This window comes from Jaculus jaculus, chromosome 3 (assembly GCF_020740685.1).
Source record: "Jaculus jaculus isolate mJacJac1 chromosome 3, mJacJac1.mat.Y.cur, whole genome shotgun sequence".
NCBI lineage: Eukaryota > Metazoa > Chordata > Mammalia > Rodentia > Dipodidae > Jaculus > Jaculus jaculus.
In genome coordinates, this window is record NC_059104.1 from 107857525 (window position 1) to 107873092 (window position 15568).

Consider the following 15568-nt stretch of genomic DNA (forward strand, 5'->3'; position numbering starts at 1 on the left):
TTGGCCAAAGAATTGAAGACAGAATTTTCACAGGAAGGAATACAAATGGCCACTGCTCACTTAGAAATGTGCAACATGCTAGTCATCAGGGCTACATTAAAACAACTATGAGATCCCATCTTATTCCACTCAGGATGGCAATCATCAAAACATCAAATGACAACAAATGTTGGCAAGGATGTGCAGAAAGAGGAGCCCTTATTCACTGCTGGTGGGAGTGCAAACTTACACAACCACTATGGAATGCAGTATGAAGACTCCTGAAAAACATGAAAATAGTTCTACCATCTGACTCAGCTATTCCACTCTTGGACATTTACTCTAAAGAAACCACTCTTTACCTCAAAGATACTTGCTCAAGCATGGTTATAACTGCTCCATTCATAATAACTAGGAACTGGAATCAATCCCGATGCCATCGATAAGATGGATGAATACTGAAGATGCATTATTATACACAGTGTAATTCTACTCAGCAGTAAGGAAAAAATGAAATGATGAAATTAACAGGAAAATGGATGGACTTGAAAAATATGCTAAGCAAGGTTCACACATAGTCTATAAAAGTCAAACACTGCATGTTGTCTATCATATGTTGCTTCTAAAATGGGCCAGCTGAGGAAGAGGGTAAAAAGCAGTAAGTATTAGGAATATGGAGGTACAACTAGACAAAGACCAGGAAAAAGTGAAAACAGGAAGGGAGAAGGAGATAATAAACAAACTAATAGAGGGAAACAATTTGGGGGCTGGAAGAGTGGGTAAGCTGGAAGATGGGAGGGAGAGTAAGGGAACTACACAAAACTAGACTAATGTGGTCAGTACATTAGGAACCATCCTCCAGGTTATCAGTACTAAAGATATAACCTCCAATGAATGTGGGTGGATGGATCTGACAGATACACCCAGTAGAAGGTGGAGGAAGTTTTAAACCCCAAACTGCAGGCTCTAGCTTGGGAATCCCAGGAATGTAATTGGGTTACCCTTCTCCACCCCCATGAGCATTTGGCCAGGGAGATCCACAAGGTCCCCTAAAAAGGTAGGCCCATTAAAGCACGTGGTTACCCAACAAACTTAAAAGATGACTCAACTGCTGAAAACACCACAGGCTGCCATCTCAGGACATGACAGACCACGAGGAATATGAGGGGAAAGCCAGCAGTCTCCTGACAAACCCTCATGGTGCTGTAAAGTGCTGTGGGAGCTGTGACAATGGTCACCAACAGCATGGACAAGCAAGAGACCCCACAAAATATACAACCACCAAATGGCCAAGAAACACATACTTAATAGTGGCCATACCCCATGTAGGCAACCAACTGTCCTACAATTGAACATGAGCTCGTACTAGTGCAGGAACCAAGTCAGACACACACAGGTAGTAAACTCACAACCCCCACAGAGAAGCCCGCATTACTCTCTGGACAAGATGAGTGGGAATCCTCATCAAAACGTCTCTCAAAATTATATGTAGGCTTACACAGTATGGCCGGCGACATTAGCTAGCGCTCGCTCAACTCTCTCTCTAACGGGGAAAGCAGCGGACTACCAGAGACTGAATTCTATCTGCCTCTTTATTTCCAACAGACTCACGTTCAACTTTCACTCACGAAAATAGCCGGGAAAATTTTTATTAATCCTTTTTTTTCTAAAAAAAAGTTAATATAAAATTATAGCAAAAAAAACAAACAAACAAACAAACAAAAACAAAAGGAACCTGAACTTCAGTAACACAGCTGGAACAATCCGCAGCGGCAGGAGAAGAGATTTAATTTTAGTTGATTTTCTGTGGTTGTTGGTTTTTCGCTAGTCTCACGGTGATAGAAGCTGCTGGAGGTTTGGTTCTCCAGGCAGCAGTCGGACGCTAACCAGGGATCTGGGGATCTTCGCACCATCCCGAGGTCTGAATGGGACGTCCTTTTGAAGGATGTGCAATGCTCAATCATAAGTGTGACAAAAACTGACAAGCAGGAAGCTTATGTACTCAGTGAGAGTAGCATGTTTGTCTCCAAGAGACGTTTCATTTTGAAGACATGTGGTACCACCCTCTTGCTGAAAGCACTGGTTCCCCTGTTGAAGCTTGCTAGGGATTACAGTGGGTTTGACTCAATTCAAAGCTTCTTTTATTCTCATAAGAATTTCATGAAGCCTTCTCACCAAGGATACCCACACCAGAATTTCCAAGAAGAAATAGAGTTTCTGAATGCAATTTTCCCAATGGAGCAGCATATTGTATGGGACGTATGAATTCTCACTGTTGGTACTTGTGTACTTTGGATTTCCCAGAGAGTCGGGTAATCAGTCAGCCAGATCAAACCCTGGAAATTCTGATGAGTGAGCTTGACCCAGCAGTTATGGACCAGTTCTACATGAAAGACGGTGTTACTGCAAAGGATGTCACTCGTGAGAGTGGAATTCGTGACCTGATACCAGGTTCTGTCATTGATGCCACACTGTTCAATCCTTGTGGGTATTCGATGAATGGAATGAAATCGGATGGAACTTATTGGACAATTCACATCACTCCAGAACCAGAATTTTCTTATGTCAGCTTTGAAACAAACTTAAGTCAGACCTCCTATGATGACCTGATCAGGAAAGTTGTGGACGTCTTCAAGCCAGGAAAGTTTGTGACCACCTTGTTTGTTAATCAGAGTTCTAAATGTCGCACAGTGCTTTCTTCACCCCAAAAGATTGAAGGTTTTAAACGTCTTGATTGCCAGAGCGCCATGTTCAATGATTACAATTTTGTTTTTACCAGTTTTGCTAAGCAGCAGCAACAGCAGAGTTGATTAAGAAAGATGAAGAAAAAGCGCAAAAAGAGAAGACACATAGAAGGTGGTGGCTGCTTCCTAGATGTTGATACTGGGGGCTATGCTGTCCATGACCACCACCTTGTAGTTGCAGAAAGCCCTAGGTGTAATGATAGTGTAATCATTTTGAAGTGTATGCATTATTGTATCAAGGAGTTAGATATCTTGCATGAATGCTGTCTTCTGTGTTTAGGTATTCTATGCCACTCTTGCTGTGAAATTGAAGTGCATGTAGAAAAAAACTTTTACTATGTGAAACTTTACAACTCATGTGGAAACAATTCAATTTGGTTTATGCACAGTATAATATTTCTGCAGGTATCATCCAAAATTCCCCACAGACAAGGCTTTCGTCCTCATTAGATGTTGGCCTCAGCTGACCATCTGGGACTGTTCTGTTAAATTGCTGCCAGAATTTTACATCCAGTTACCTCCACTTTCTAGAATATATTCTCTACTAATGTTATTTAAAAAACCAGTTTCTACTTCATACAGGTGTTTTTTGCAACGGCAATTAAAGTTTTTCTTCCACAAGTTGAGTCCTTAAGAAAATGATTCCAGTTCATTTGTGTATAACTATTTGAATGATTGTTCCTACATTTGAAGTCCTTTGCTTTCTCCCCTCACCGTGGTGTCTTGCCTCCCACTCCACCCCCCAATTAAAGCAATACACTGTGCCACTGTGGGTTTGTATATTAATCTTACACCCCAGATGGGGGAGTGGGGGAAATGGTCCCTGGGCTTAATTTTCCTTTAAGGCCATGGGAACGTGGCCTTTTGAGCTCTTCTGGAATATGACAATAATGTCTCAAAAATGAAATTAAAGGTCTCCTGGATGATTAGTGGGAGGACCTGTAGACAGTTGGTAGATCAAGATATAGCCGAGCCCTGTGGAAACCATCTGTTAAGGGATGCTCTTTAGTAGTTAGCTTCTAATGCGGTAGTGTACTACCTTTACTAACTTGTTAAGTGATCTGAGGGGATTCTTACCAAGAAGTCTTAAGCAGGGAGATTTAGCGAAGTGGTGTCCTGGATGTAGATCATTCAGCTTCACTTACTTCCAGCAGCCATTGTCACCAGTTTCCACTAATGGTGTCCTATGAACTTGGATTTAAAGCTGAATCTATGGCTTTTCCATCGGACTTCAAGTTGTATGATATGTGACGCATGTCGACTGTCTGGCTTTACCTGTTCCTTTTGGTCTTCGTTCACATGATCAAATGAATGACTGCCCAAAATGAGAACTGTTGCCCTGAGAGCCATACAGCAGAGTGCAGGAATGAATAACAGTCTTCTGAAAATACACAATGGGAGCAGACTAGAAATGCCAGCTTTCTAGAGTTACCATCTTTTAGCTAATTAGAAATACTGTGGGATTTAAGCAACTGAGATAAGAGCAAAGTTGACTAAATTTTGTATCTGTTGTCCTCACAATTTTTTCCTGACAATTTCTGGATTGATGCAGTGATGTTTTGTTCCTTCCGTATTTATAAATGAAACACCTTTTTTTAGTGTTTCTACACATAGAACCTACTTGGTTTGAAATCAAGTGGTTGGAAGGGTTCTGACTTCGGTGTTACGCATGCTGTTGATGGACTGTTTCACTGAGGAGCTCTCTGTCAGCTTTATCAGTTTGCCTCTGTGGTGAGCCCAGCGCTTAACCTTTTCACTTGCCCTGTTGCAAGGAACAATGCTTAAGATGGATTTTGTTCTTGAACAGTGTCCCAGTAGACTTGATGACATTTGTTGGCCTGAGGTTTGATTTCTTTTTCTCCCCTCCCCCCAACAGAATTAAGAATTCTGATGTTGAAAACTCACACAAATTTATGTGGAACAAAGCCTAAAAAAATGAGAAATGTAGATCAAATAGTAATCTAAATGTGATAGAGGAGGGAAAATTTTGGTGCCATAATTTCTCTCTTAATTGGTGTTGGACTTTAATCAGTTGAAATGTATTTCTGTACCACAATGTAAGCTTCAATAAAAGTTTGCTTAATTAATTATCTAGTAAAAAAAAAAATTATATGTATATCTCCCTTAGTCAAAGCTGTACTCACCCTTACTTGGAGAATCCGTCTTATTGTACAGATGGCAGAAATTACTGGGAAGACCCAAGATTCACCAATTCTACAAGAAAAGATAGCTGACTGTTAACCACAAGATGCACCACCTTTAATTCCTACTCTTTACCAGATTAGCTAAACTGGCAGATACATGTGGAATAAAACCCTAGAGATTCTAAAAGTGGAATTGAACTCCATTTCACAGAAAGTCATTAGAGGATTTCCAGCAAAGCAATGACATATATTCAGTGTCCATGTTTTTAAAGATCAGTTTGGCTATAAGCTAAAAAAAACTCAACAAAAGAAAGTGAGGGCTCTTGAAGTATGGAGATGTTTGGACATCATTAGGATTAGTAAAACCTATGTCAATATGATTTTAAAAAGTTGAACTGAATGCACTGCATTTTACAACATAGATGGTTATCAGTTTATGGGGTTAGGGGCAGAATGTGGCTTGAATCAGGTGTCCTCCATAAACTTAGGTGTTCTGAATGCTAGGTTCCTAGCTGATGAAGATTTGGGAATTAATACCTCCTGGAAGCATTATTGTTGGGTGTGGATTTATGGGTATAATAGCCAGTTTCCCCTCACCAGTGTTTGACATACTGTCCTGTTGCTGTTGTCCACCTTATGTTGGCCAGGGGGTGATGTCCACCCTCTGCTCATGTCATCGTTTTCCCTGCCATCATGGAGCTTCCCCTTGAGTCTGTAAGCCAAAATAAACCATTTCCTCCCATAAAAAAGAAAGAAAGAAAAAAAGAAAGGGAGAGAGGGAGGGAGGGAGGGAGGGAATGGGAGATCAATCAGGGGGTAAGAAAAGTGAAGCATGATCCAGACTGCACAAGAGCATGGGAAGGGATGAGCTGTGAAAAGCTCATAAGTTATCAAGAACCTGACTATGGATGAAACAACAAGAACTAGGATTCAGTTAGAGAAAGTATATTTTTGAATAGCAACTCTTAAATTGTTTCTATTTATGAACTAGAGAAATGGTACAGTGGTGGTTAAAGGCACTTGTTTGTAAAGCTTCCCAGTACCCACATAAAGCCAGAGGCACAAAGTGGCACATACATCTGGCATTTGTTTGCAAGGGAAAGAAGCCCTGGTGTCATGTCCATTCTCTCTTTCTCTCCCTCTTGCTTCCTCCTTACAAAATAGTAAAAAATATAAATAAATAAAATTGTTTCTATTTAAATTCAAGAGATCTTCTAGCACAACTGAAAATCCACATTACTGAAGGGGATGCACAAGTCTACAGCTGAGAAAACAGTCAGGACTGGAGATGTGGATTTGGCAGCTGACAGCATACAGATGGAATTCACAGCCATGAAAGGCATGAGGTTACCTACAAGCAAAGCGCAGAGAGAAAGAAGTAGGATACATTCCAAATTACAATGCTAAAGCAAAGGAAAGCTCAGCAATGGTAGTAAGGATCGAGCAGCCAGAACACAAGGTGAGAAAAGGACAGGTTAATGGGTCTGGAGTCACAAAATTCTAAAATGGTTTAAGAGGGAAGGGATGGTTAACTGTAAATACTGCCTTTGGAATTCAAGTCAATAAGGACTGATAAAAACACTGAATGGAAATCTGTATCCTTTTAAGGGCTGACTCAGTGGAGCAGAGTACTCAGAAGACAATACTGTGGGTAAAAAAGAAAGGGGACATGAAGTGCTCTCTTTATGCTTTTTTAAAAATTAATTTATTGATTGATTTTGTTTGTTTTTGGTTTCTTTTGACGTAGGGTCTTGCTCTATCCCAGGCTGGCCTGGAATTCCCTATGTAGTCTCAAGGCTGGCCTCCAACTCACAGTGATCCTCCTATCTCTGCCTCCCAGTGCTTGGATGAAAGGCATGCGCCACCATGCCTGGCTGCTCTTTATTCTTAATGTGGGGGAGACCAACAAATAGCAGGGAGAAAAGAAAATGTAGGAGACAAATGAGAACTTACAGTAGCAAATGCACTGTGCAGGGGAGTACAGAGACTAGAGCACACTGCAAGAGTTGGTCACCCTTAAAAGTCAGTCTTGATTGTCCACTACATTAGGCTGAAAGTACCTAGGAGATTAGTGAAGCACACCCTCTGGTTATATCTCTGAAGGCTTTTGCAAAAAGAGTTAACTAAGGGAAGGGATTAATGTGGGCAGGAACCAGAGAGAATAAAAGGGGGAAAGAGAGAATCCACTAGCACAAGCATTCCCTCTATCTGCATCATGGCCACCATGACCTGAGCTGCCATGCTCAGGCAGGTCCAGCTCACTAGCATAGACGGAAACTTCTGAAACCATGAAACCTCCATAAGTTGTTTATGTCAGACATTCTGCCACAGTAATAAAAGGTCTAACAAAGGAGCACAAACAAAGATAGCTATCTACTGTGGCAAGAAGAAAAGTACAGTATTTTAATAGGTACTTTATACACTTTAAAAACTTTTAAAAATTAGTTCCTACTCTCTAGGAGGCCTTGGCATATCTATTTTGTCTCTTCCTTCTGCTCTCTCCACTAGCAAATAAATATAAATAAATAAAATCATTCTTGACATGAGAAAATTAAGATAGAAAATAGAAAAAGACCACTACTTACCTCCCACAAGTTACGAGGGAACCTCACCAGCACATTTATCACACCAAAGTGCTATAAATGCTATAAATGTAGAAATTAGCTATTAAATACCTATGTATCATCAAGAAAACAGGGAAAAAAGGGATACAACTCAACCATGATTTCTTCTCCTTAAGGGAAGAAACTGATTTTTCTTATATATCTCTGACTTAGTCCTAGTACAAGAGTAGTTTTTGAGTATTTACTAACTAAATAAGGATATAAACAAAACAGTGCAGACAGATGAATAAAGACAGAAGGGGGAGGGAGTGTAGGAGGGAGGGAAGAGAAAGAAAAGAGATGAGAGGAGAAGAGAGGAGAGGAGAGGACAGGAGAGAAAAAAACTGAGCTGGAGAGATGGTTCAGCAGTTAAGTGTACTTCCTGTGCAAGCATGAGGACCTGGAATGGGCCTGAGAATGCCTGAGTTCAAATCTACAGATCCCACATGAAACAGCTGGATGAGGCCATATGTATCTGTAACCCCAGAGACCCAAGAATCACAGGAGCTCTGGAATCACAGGCTCTGGAATCAGTAAAAGGAGACTCTGTCCCAAAACAAGATCAGGCAGAAGAGCAACAGAGTGTGATGCTCAACCTTCATTGTATATCTTTTCTTTCAGTACTGTGTTAATTTGTAGAAGATACTGGAAACAAAACAATTGATTTGAGAAAAAAAAATTGATATTAGTAGAAAGAACAATTAATATCCAAGGTGAGGCTTTTACAAAATATTTATTGATTGATTGATTCATGAGATGGGAGAGGGAAGAGAAATAAAGGAGCACTTCAGGGCTTCTTGCCATTGCAAATAAACTCCTGATGCGTGCACCACTTTGTGCATCTGGCATTACGTGTAAGGATACTGGGGAATTGATCCGGGTCCAGCAGGCTTTGCAAACAAGCACCTTTAACCACTGAGCAAGCTCCTGAGCTCTAGGTTGAGGCTTTTATAATTTGACTGCTCCATTCCCCTCTCAGAGTTATGAACCGAATGTACCTTTTTTCTTGTTATGCTTCTTATCTTTGTTAATTAGCATTTGTTTACCCTAATTCTATAAAAATATTTAGTATTTTTTAAAGCTAAGTTCAGATGTTCTGCCTGAAAGTGCTTTGCAGAATTGTTTTAGAATCAGTTACCAATCCCCTTTTTTGCATTGTGTGTGTGTGTGTGTGTGTGTGTGTGTGTGTGTGTTTGGTACATACATATATATATATACAATGTTTCTGGCCTCATGAACCTTAGTCTCATCATTGAATTCTTTAAAACAAAGACAAAAGATTGTCTCTATATCTACAGGTTCATCTCCTGGGGGATGGTTCAACATAGTTTGAGAACACAAATAAATGTCAGTACCTGTTTGCAGCTAGAGAAAAAGACAATACTCTTGTTCTTCAAGTGGCTTCTCAAGAAGGAATACAACACAATTATTTTCTGCTGTAGCTCACAAACGATATAGTTCTGCTCCAAAGTAGCAGGGGTGATTGTGAAATCAAGATGTTGCAGTCCAGTTCACATTGCTGGTAGAAATCACCCAACCAAGAGCAGCTTCTGGGAAAAAGAGATTTATTTTGGCTTAAAGGCTCAAGGGGAAGCGCCACGATGGCAGGGGGGAAACGATGGCACAAGCAGAGGGTGGACATCACCCCCTGGCCAACATAAGATGGACCACAGCAACAGGAGGGTGTGCCAAACACTGGCAAGGGGAAACTGGCTATAATACCCATAAGCCAGCCCCCAACAATACACTCCCTCCAGGAGGCATTAATTCCCAAATATCCATCAGCTAGGGACCTAGCATTCACAACACCTAAGTTTATGGGGGACACCTGAATCAAACCATCACACAAGAGAAACACTTATTTCAAACACTGTATTGTGCTACCTTTGAAATTCATCACTAACATACTTTCACTACTGTCTCTTGGAAAGAAAATCACTATGTGATTAAAATACATTCAGTAAAAAAAAAAAAAAAAAAAAAAAAACCTTTAGCAATTCTATGTCAAGAAAAGAAATAGCAGGGTTAGAGAGAAAAGCACTTGCCAGCAAAGTCAAAGGACCCAGGTTCAATTCCCCATTACCCATATAAAGCCAGATACACAAGGTAGCGCATGTGCCTGGAGTTTGTTTGCAGTCGCAAAATTCCCTGTCATGCCCATTCTCTCTATCTGCCTCTCTCTCTATCAATCAAATAAATAAATAAAATATTTTTTAAATTTTTATTTAAAAAAGAAGCCAGGTATGGTGGTGCACACCTTTAAAACCAGCACTTCAGAGGCCAAGGAAAGAGGATCACTGTGAATTTGGGGTCCACCTGAGACCGCAGAATAAATTCCAAGTTGTTCTAGGCTAGAACAAAATCCTACCTCAAAAAAAAGCAGAGACCATACCTCAGAAAACAAACATTAAACAAAAAAAAAAGAGTTTGTTCTCTAGACCAGTATGAGAACGGCTATGATAGATTTCTCACACTTAAAACATATATTCAGAATTTGAGTAATTTAACCAGTATATGTAAGATGCTTACAGAGCTAATTACAAAAAGCATTTTATTGCCTATGAAATATAAATTCACAATCTCAAAACCTTGAACAGAAAAAAAATGTATTTTGCTTTGGCATGAACCCAGATATATTTGGGGTTTTTCAAACTCAAATGTGCAAGGTCCTTTACAAATTTGGTTTGTGTGGCTGAGAAAAGTAAACTGTGCTATTTCTTAGGAAGATTTTCACTAACAGCATTCATGGTATCAGCAAAGGCCAGATCCAAGATTCTATCTGCTTCATCAAGAACTAAAGAAGAAAAATCCAAGTTGATGTACGATTTCAAAAATACAGTAACCTAAAGCAGAAAAGGACACTGGCTGGGTTGGAGACAGTGCAGCTGTAGAGCTTGGCTAGCATGTATGATGCCCTGGCTCAAAGCTCAGAATCACAATTTAAAAGGAAATAAGATAAAAACTCACAAACGCTAAAACTTCCATAGTATGTAGTGTTGTTAATCTTTCTTTAGACAAAGTTACCATAGATACATAAAAGGCCATAATACAGGAACCCTTACTAGGAGTACAACCTTTTTGAAAGTACAGAAGCTTTTAAAAATGTAAAGTTAGCCGGACACGGTGGCGCACATCTTTAATCCCAGCACTTGTGAGGCAGAAGTAAGAGGATCTTGGTGAGTTCAAGGCCACCCTGAGACTACATAATGAATTCCAGGTCGGCCTCGGCTACAGTAAAACCCTACCCTACCCCGAAAAACAATTTTTTTTTAAAAGGAAACATGATTAAACTACACACTAGGTAATATCACTACACACAAAAAACTCTAAAACAAATGATGGTTGGACCTTAGTGGGGTATTATTTAAAAAAAAGAAAAATTGTCAATACCTAATACTAAAGTTCCAAGTTTTACATGTAAAAATACATACATTCTGAGAAGTCATGATACTTTCCCATTTTTCGGAGAACCTCAAAGATCTGATAAGCCAATTCCCTCGTAGGTGATATTATCAGAACCCCCAGCCCATGTGCTGATTCCACTGCAGACCACACAAGGTCACTGCCCGTAGTGATGTAACCATTACAGCACCAGTCTTCCTGCCTGTAAATTTAAACACCACTACATTTCTATCGCTTCTTCTGGACCAGTGCTGAGAGCAGCAGAGGCGCGGACCCCAGGTGACACACCCCGCCGCGGGCCGGCCCCCCGTTCCCGCCGCAGACTCGGGGCCAGCCTCACCGTCTCGTAGCTCTGCGTGAGCCGGCCGATCACCTCGCGCTCGACCTGCCACTCCGGCTTCTTCCGCTGCCTCCTTAACTCCTTCTTCTGGCTCTGCCGGTGGCTGTGCTTCTTCTTCCAGCGATTGAAGCTCCGCACTGGGTCAGCTCGGGCTCCGTGACCGAGAGAGTGGGCACTTCGGCCCATGCTGGCAGCGCGCAGCAACAGCCCAAGCCGCTCCCGACGCCAGAGACACGGCGTGGCCTGAGCGATGCACCGGAAACAGCCCGCGGCAGCCGGCGCAAGGGCGCATGCCCAGGCCCGAGAGCCCGCCCCCAGCCTTTGAATCCCAGGCTAAGGCGAATGACGACAGGGAAAGTCCACGCGCTGATTGGTGGTTTGGCTTCCGCAGGGCGGAGCTCTCTCTAGACACTGTGCTAATAGGTACTCGGAGAAACCGGCATCCCTTTGCCTCCCTGCACACGGGCTTTTTAAAGGGGCACCTGTGTGCTGCGGTTGTTTTGATGGTGACTTCATGGTATTTAACATTTAAAAACCACTGTTCTGGTAAGGCAGCTTAGAGTGACTGGAGCCCAGAAACTAAATCTTTGGAGTGATGGTTAAGGCATTTACCTCCAAAGCCAAAGGGCATAGGTTCAATTCTCCAGGACCCACGTAAGCCACATGCACAAAGTGGCATATGTGTTGGCCTTGCCGCACTCATCTTCTTTCTGCCTCTCTCAAATAAATTAAAAAACTAAAATATAAAACTATTTTTTAAAAACAGGTGTACTCTAAAACCTTCAAGCCTATCCAGAGAGATTTGCTCAATGATGGAATGCTACACAGCAGTAAGGAAAAAAAAAAAAAATGACACAATGAAATTTGCAGAAAAATGGTTGAACCTGGAACAGATCATTCTCAATGAACTCACCCAATCACAGAAAGATAATAAGCAGGTGGCTGTCATCCACAATTAGCTTTTGATCAGAGAGACCTACACGGTTTCCTAAATGAATAACAGATTTCTGTCAGAGTACTTGATGACCCACCAAAGGTTAGTGGTAAGACCCTGTTGCTGAAGACACCATATGCAGTTGACACATAACATGGAGTGACATGGCCGGAAGTTGGAAGAGAGTCAGTCCCCAGACAGTCAGCAGTCTAGTGCCAGAAGGCGCTACATGGGCGACTGGGGAAAAATGACCAATATCTATCCAAACAACTCATGATCTAACCTCTTAGCAGCAAATAACCTGCCGTGATGCTCACACAAGTGCAATAGTGGCACTCAGCCATAGTGGAAAACAGCTGCTCTTGATTTGGTTAACTGGTCCACTCAGTGTAATGAAACTCATAGCTGGAGTTCAGAAACAAGTCAGAACCATATCCAAAAAGCAAGCCCACTCTCCATTATCAAGCTATCACCAATGTGGGCTACAAGAGGGCCTACACCTATTAAATTCTCTCTAAAACAATAAGGGTTATCCCATTTATCTGATGCTAACTTTACTCTCCACTGGAGAATCTGCTTCTCTTTTTCAGAGAAACTCAGATCCTAAGGAGAAAACCACCGCATCATACCTCAAAAGGCCCCCAGCTGAAACTAAGAATAATTGGCGAACCAAGCAAGGGTGCTGTTTGCTTGGTGAACCTGGTACCAGCACAAGGGTGAAGGAGATCGACACAGAGAACGGTCAACTCCTACCAAATCAGATATCCAGAGACAAAAAGGCTCCCAAGACCTCATCACTGAAGCAGACCTAAAATGAACCCAACATGGCTCAGAGAAATTTGTGGAAGCGGGGGCAGAAAAAATGTCAGAGCTACACATTGGGTCATGATACACAGAGACATTTCCTCCTACCCATAACTAAGGGCTAACTCCAAAATGCATGACCCATATACCTCAACAAGGAGGGGCCAGCAGGAGGAGGAAGAACAGGGAAGAGGCTAACAATGGTACCAACTTGCCTGTATTCACTGAGTACAAAACCAATTAATAAAAAAAAAGGGGAAATTAAAAAAAAGGAATATCCTTGGATCTGGCTTCTCCTTACCCATGCCTAAAGGAATTACATAGATCTGTTTTTCCCATACACAACCTGAGTCCTTTCCTGGGAGGGAGGACTCCTTTTCTAAAATTAAGGTTTAAATCTAGCCAGGCGTAGTGGTACATGCCTTTAATCCCAGCACTGGGAAAGCAGAGGTAGGAGGATAGCCATGAGTTCGAGATCACCCTGAGACTACATAGTGAATGCCAGGTCAGCCTGAGCTAAAGTGAGACCCTACCTTGAAAAACCAAAAACCTTAACTAAAATAAAATTAAGGTTTAAATCTCACTCTGGCATTGTGGTTGGTTGAGCTCAAGCCTAAAACTTGGCCTCATAGCTGGCCTCTTCCTGAACCAGCTCCTGAGTCCACATCAATCAGCCCTGTCTTAAGATTCAACTGAGCCAAAGTGTAAAGCCCACCACAATAACATTATACCTGAGACTACATAGTGAAGTCCAGGTCAGCCTGGGCCAGAGTGAGACCCTACCTCAAGAAAAAAAAAAAAAAAGAATTATAAATAAATGCTTAACAGGTGGGCAAGACCTCTTTTATGGCTGTCTATCTCTCCTGAACGTCCAGGTCCCTGCTCTAGTAAGCCGTCCTCATCTGAGCCAATGGGGGAGGGACCCCCTATGCCAAGGTGGGCTCCCTACTCCCTACTCCACATGGCAAGGAGCTCTCTTCCTTCCTCATCTTTCCTTCTCTTAATCTAATAAAGTCTCTCTAAACCTTGCAGTTCTGGTCTATGGATGTTAATTCTTTAAATTGGGAAGACTCACTGGAGGTGGAGGTCCATGCCTTTAATCCCAACAGAGGAGGCAGAAGTAGGATTGCTGTGAGTTTGAGGCCACCCTGAGAATGCATAGTGAGTACCAGGGTAGCTTCAGCTACAGGAAGACCCTACCTTGAAAAACAAAAAAATTCATAAGACAAGGATCTGAGGTACCCTACATTTATTGATGTATTGGGAAGGGACCCAACATTACCATTTCACTGATTTCAACACCTTAGGGCTGGACTCTAGGATCCATCCCCAGTGACATGCCTCTTTTCCAGTAGGGCTCCACCCACTGGAGACTCATGATTCAAGCCCATATATTCTAAATGTCACATGTGGGGTGGGTGAATGAGATGAGGGGTCCTAGCTTTAGGGAAATGCTGAGCCTGTCTGGATGACAATGGCAAGAATCTGCCTAGTATGAGATTTGGAGATCATATTTCAGAGAAGAGGATGGCAAAATAGTGCCAAGAGAGGCCAGGGTTCTCTGGAGTCTAGGACTCAGGGTGGACGGACTGGCTTTGTAACTAAGGCTCACCTAGCTGCGCAAGGTGGCTGAGCTCCTGCACTGTCTCCTTTCGGCCCACGTGGTTCCCTGTCTTGTAGATCTAGTCCTGTTTCTCTTGATTCTTTCTGGAGGAAGTTGTGTGGCCAAATTTAGTTAAGGAATCATTTTACTGAGTGCTGCTATCCAAGGGTATGAGCTGGGAGGAATGGGAGAATGGACAGAACCTGCATTTCAAGGACTAACTTATTTCCTCAATGGGATAAATGCTCAACTGACAGAGTCCCATGGATTTAAAGGGGGTTTTGAGGTTCCTGTGAAAGTTACCATGGTTTGAGTTGCTATTAATTGTATACAATGTGACATTTGAGCTGGAGCTTGGACACTTTGGTATAGTTGGAGTGGACATCATGGGTGGAATACCAAAAAAAGTCTGAAACTTGGAGACTGATACAGGTGTTTGGGGGTGACCCACATTCCCATAAGTTACCTCCTCATCCATACTGCTGTGCATAAACCCAATAAACTCTTTGGTTTGTCAAGCTTGACTTAATTGTTATCATTCCTCTGTTCTGTTCTGAGTGCACTATCTGGGTAGAATAAATGTTTCTATCTCCCTGGGAAAAGATTACATACTACCCAGTTGAATGTCCCTGGTCCAATAGAGTGGAGCTAGTGTAGTGAGAGCTATGTATCACATAATTATATTTTAACTTTATTTATTTATTTGAGAGCAGAGAGACAGGAGAGACAGAGAGAGAGAATGGGTACGCCAAAGCCTCTAGTCACTAAAAACGACCTCCAGGTGCATGTTCCCCTTGTGCATCTGCCTTACATGGGTCCTGGAGAATTGAACCTGGGTCTTTTGGCTTCACAAGCAAATATCTTAACCACTAGGCCATTTCTCCAGCCCAGGAATACATAATCTTAAATTGATTGCTTTGTGTTCTGGTACTTGTTCTGCGGTGGATATACCAGACTCAGCTCTTGCCTCAGGAGCTGCCTCTAATGAGGAGAAAAGGTAGGAGACAGGGGAAGG

The 15568-nt window shown here is 42.0% G+C and overlaps 1 protein-coding gene and 1 pseudogene across 2 annotated transcripts in view; one reads left to right on the plus strand and one right to left on the minus strand.

Moving 5' to 3' along the window:
• The window catches only part of LOC123459561 (probable ATP-dependent RNA helicase DDX10), a 92983-nt gene extending 81504 nt beyond the window's left edge, over positions 1–11479 (minus strand). Inside the window, exons 1-3 of one of the 2 annotated variants that reach the window (XM_045146541.1) lie at positions 11213–11479; positions 8826–9017; positions 4868–4937 (exon numbers count right to left, since the gene is read on the minus strand). The gene's annotated coding sequence lies outside the window, so the exon portion shown is untranslated. Of the gene's footprint in view, positions 1–4867; positions 4938–8825; positions 9021–11212 lie in introns of both variants that reach the window. The other variant, XM_045146535.1, reaches the window with a different exon arrangement.
• Positions 1823–3487, plus strand: LOC123459563 (annotated as a pseudogene).
• Positions 11480–15568: the final 4089 nt, after the last annotated feature.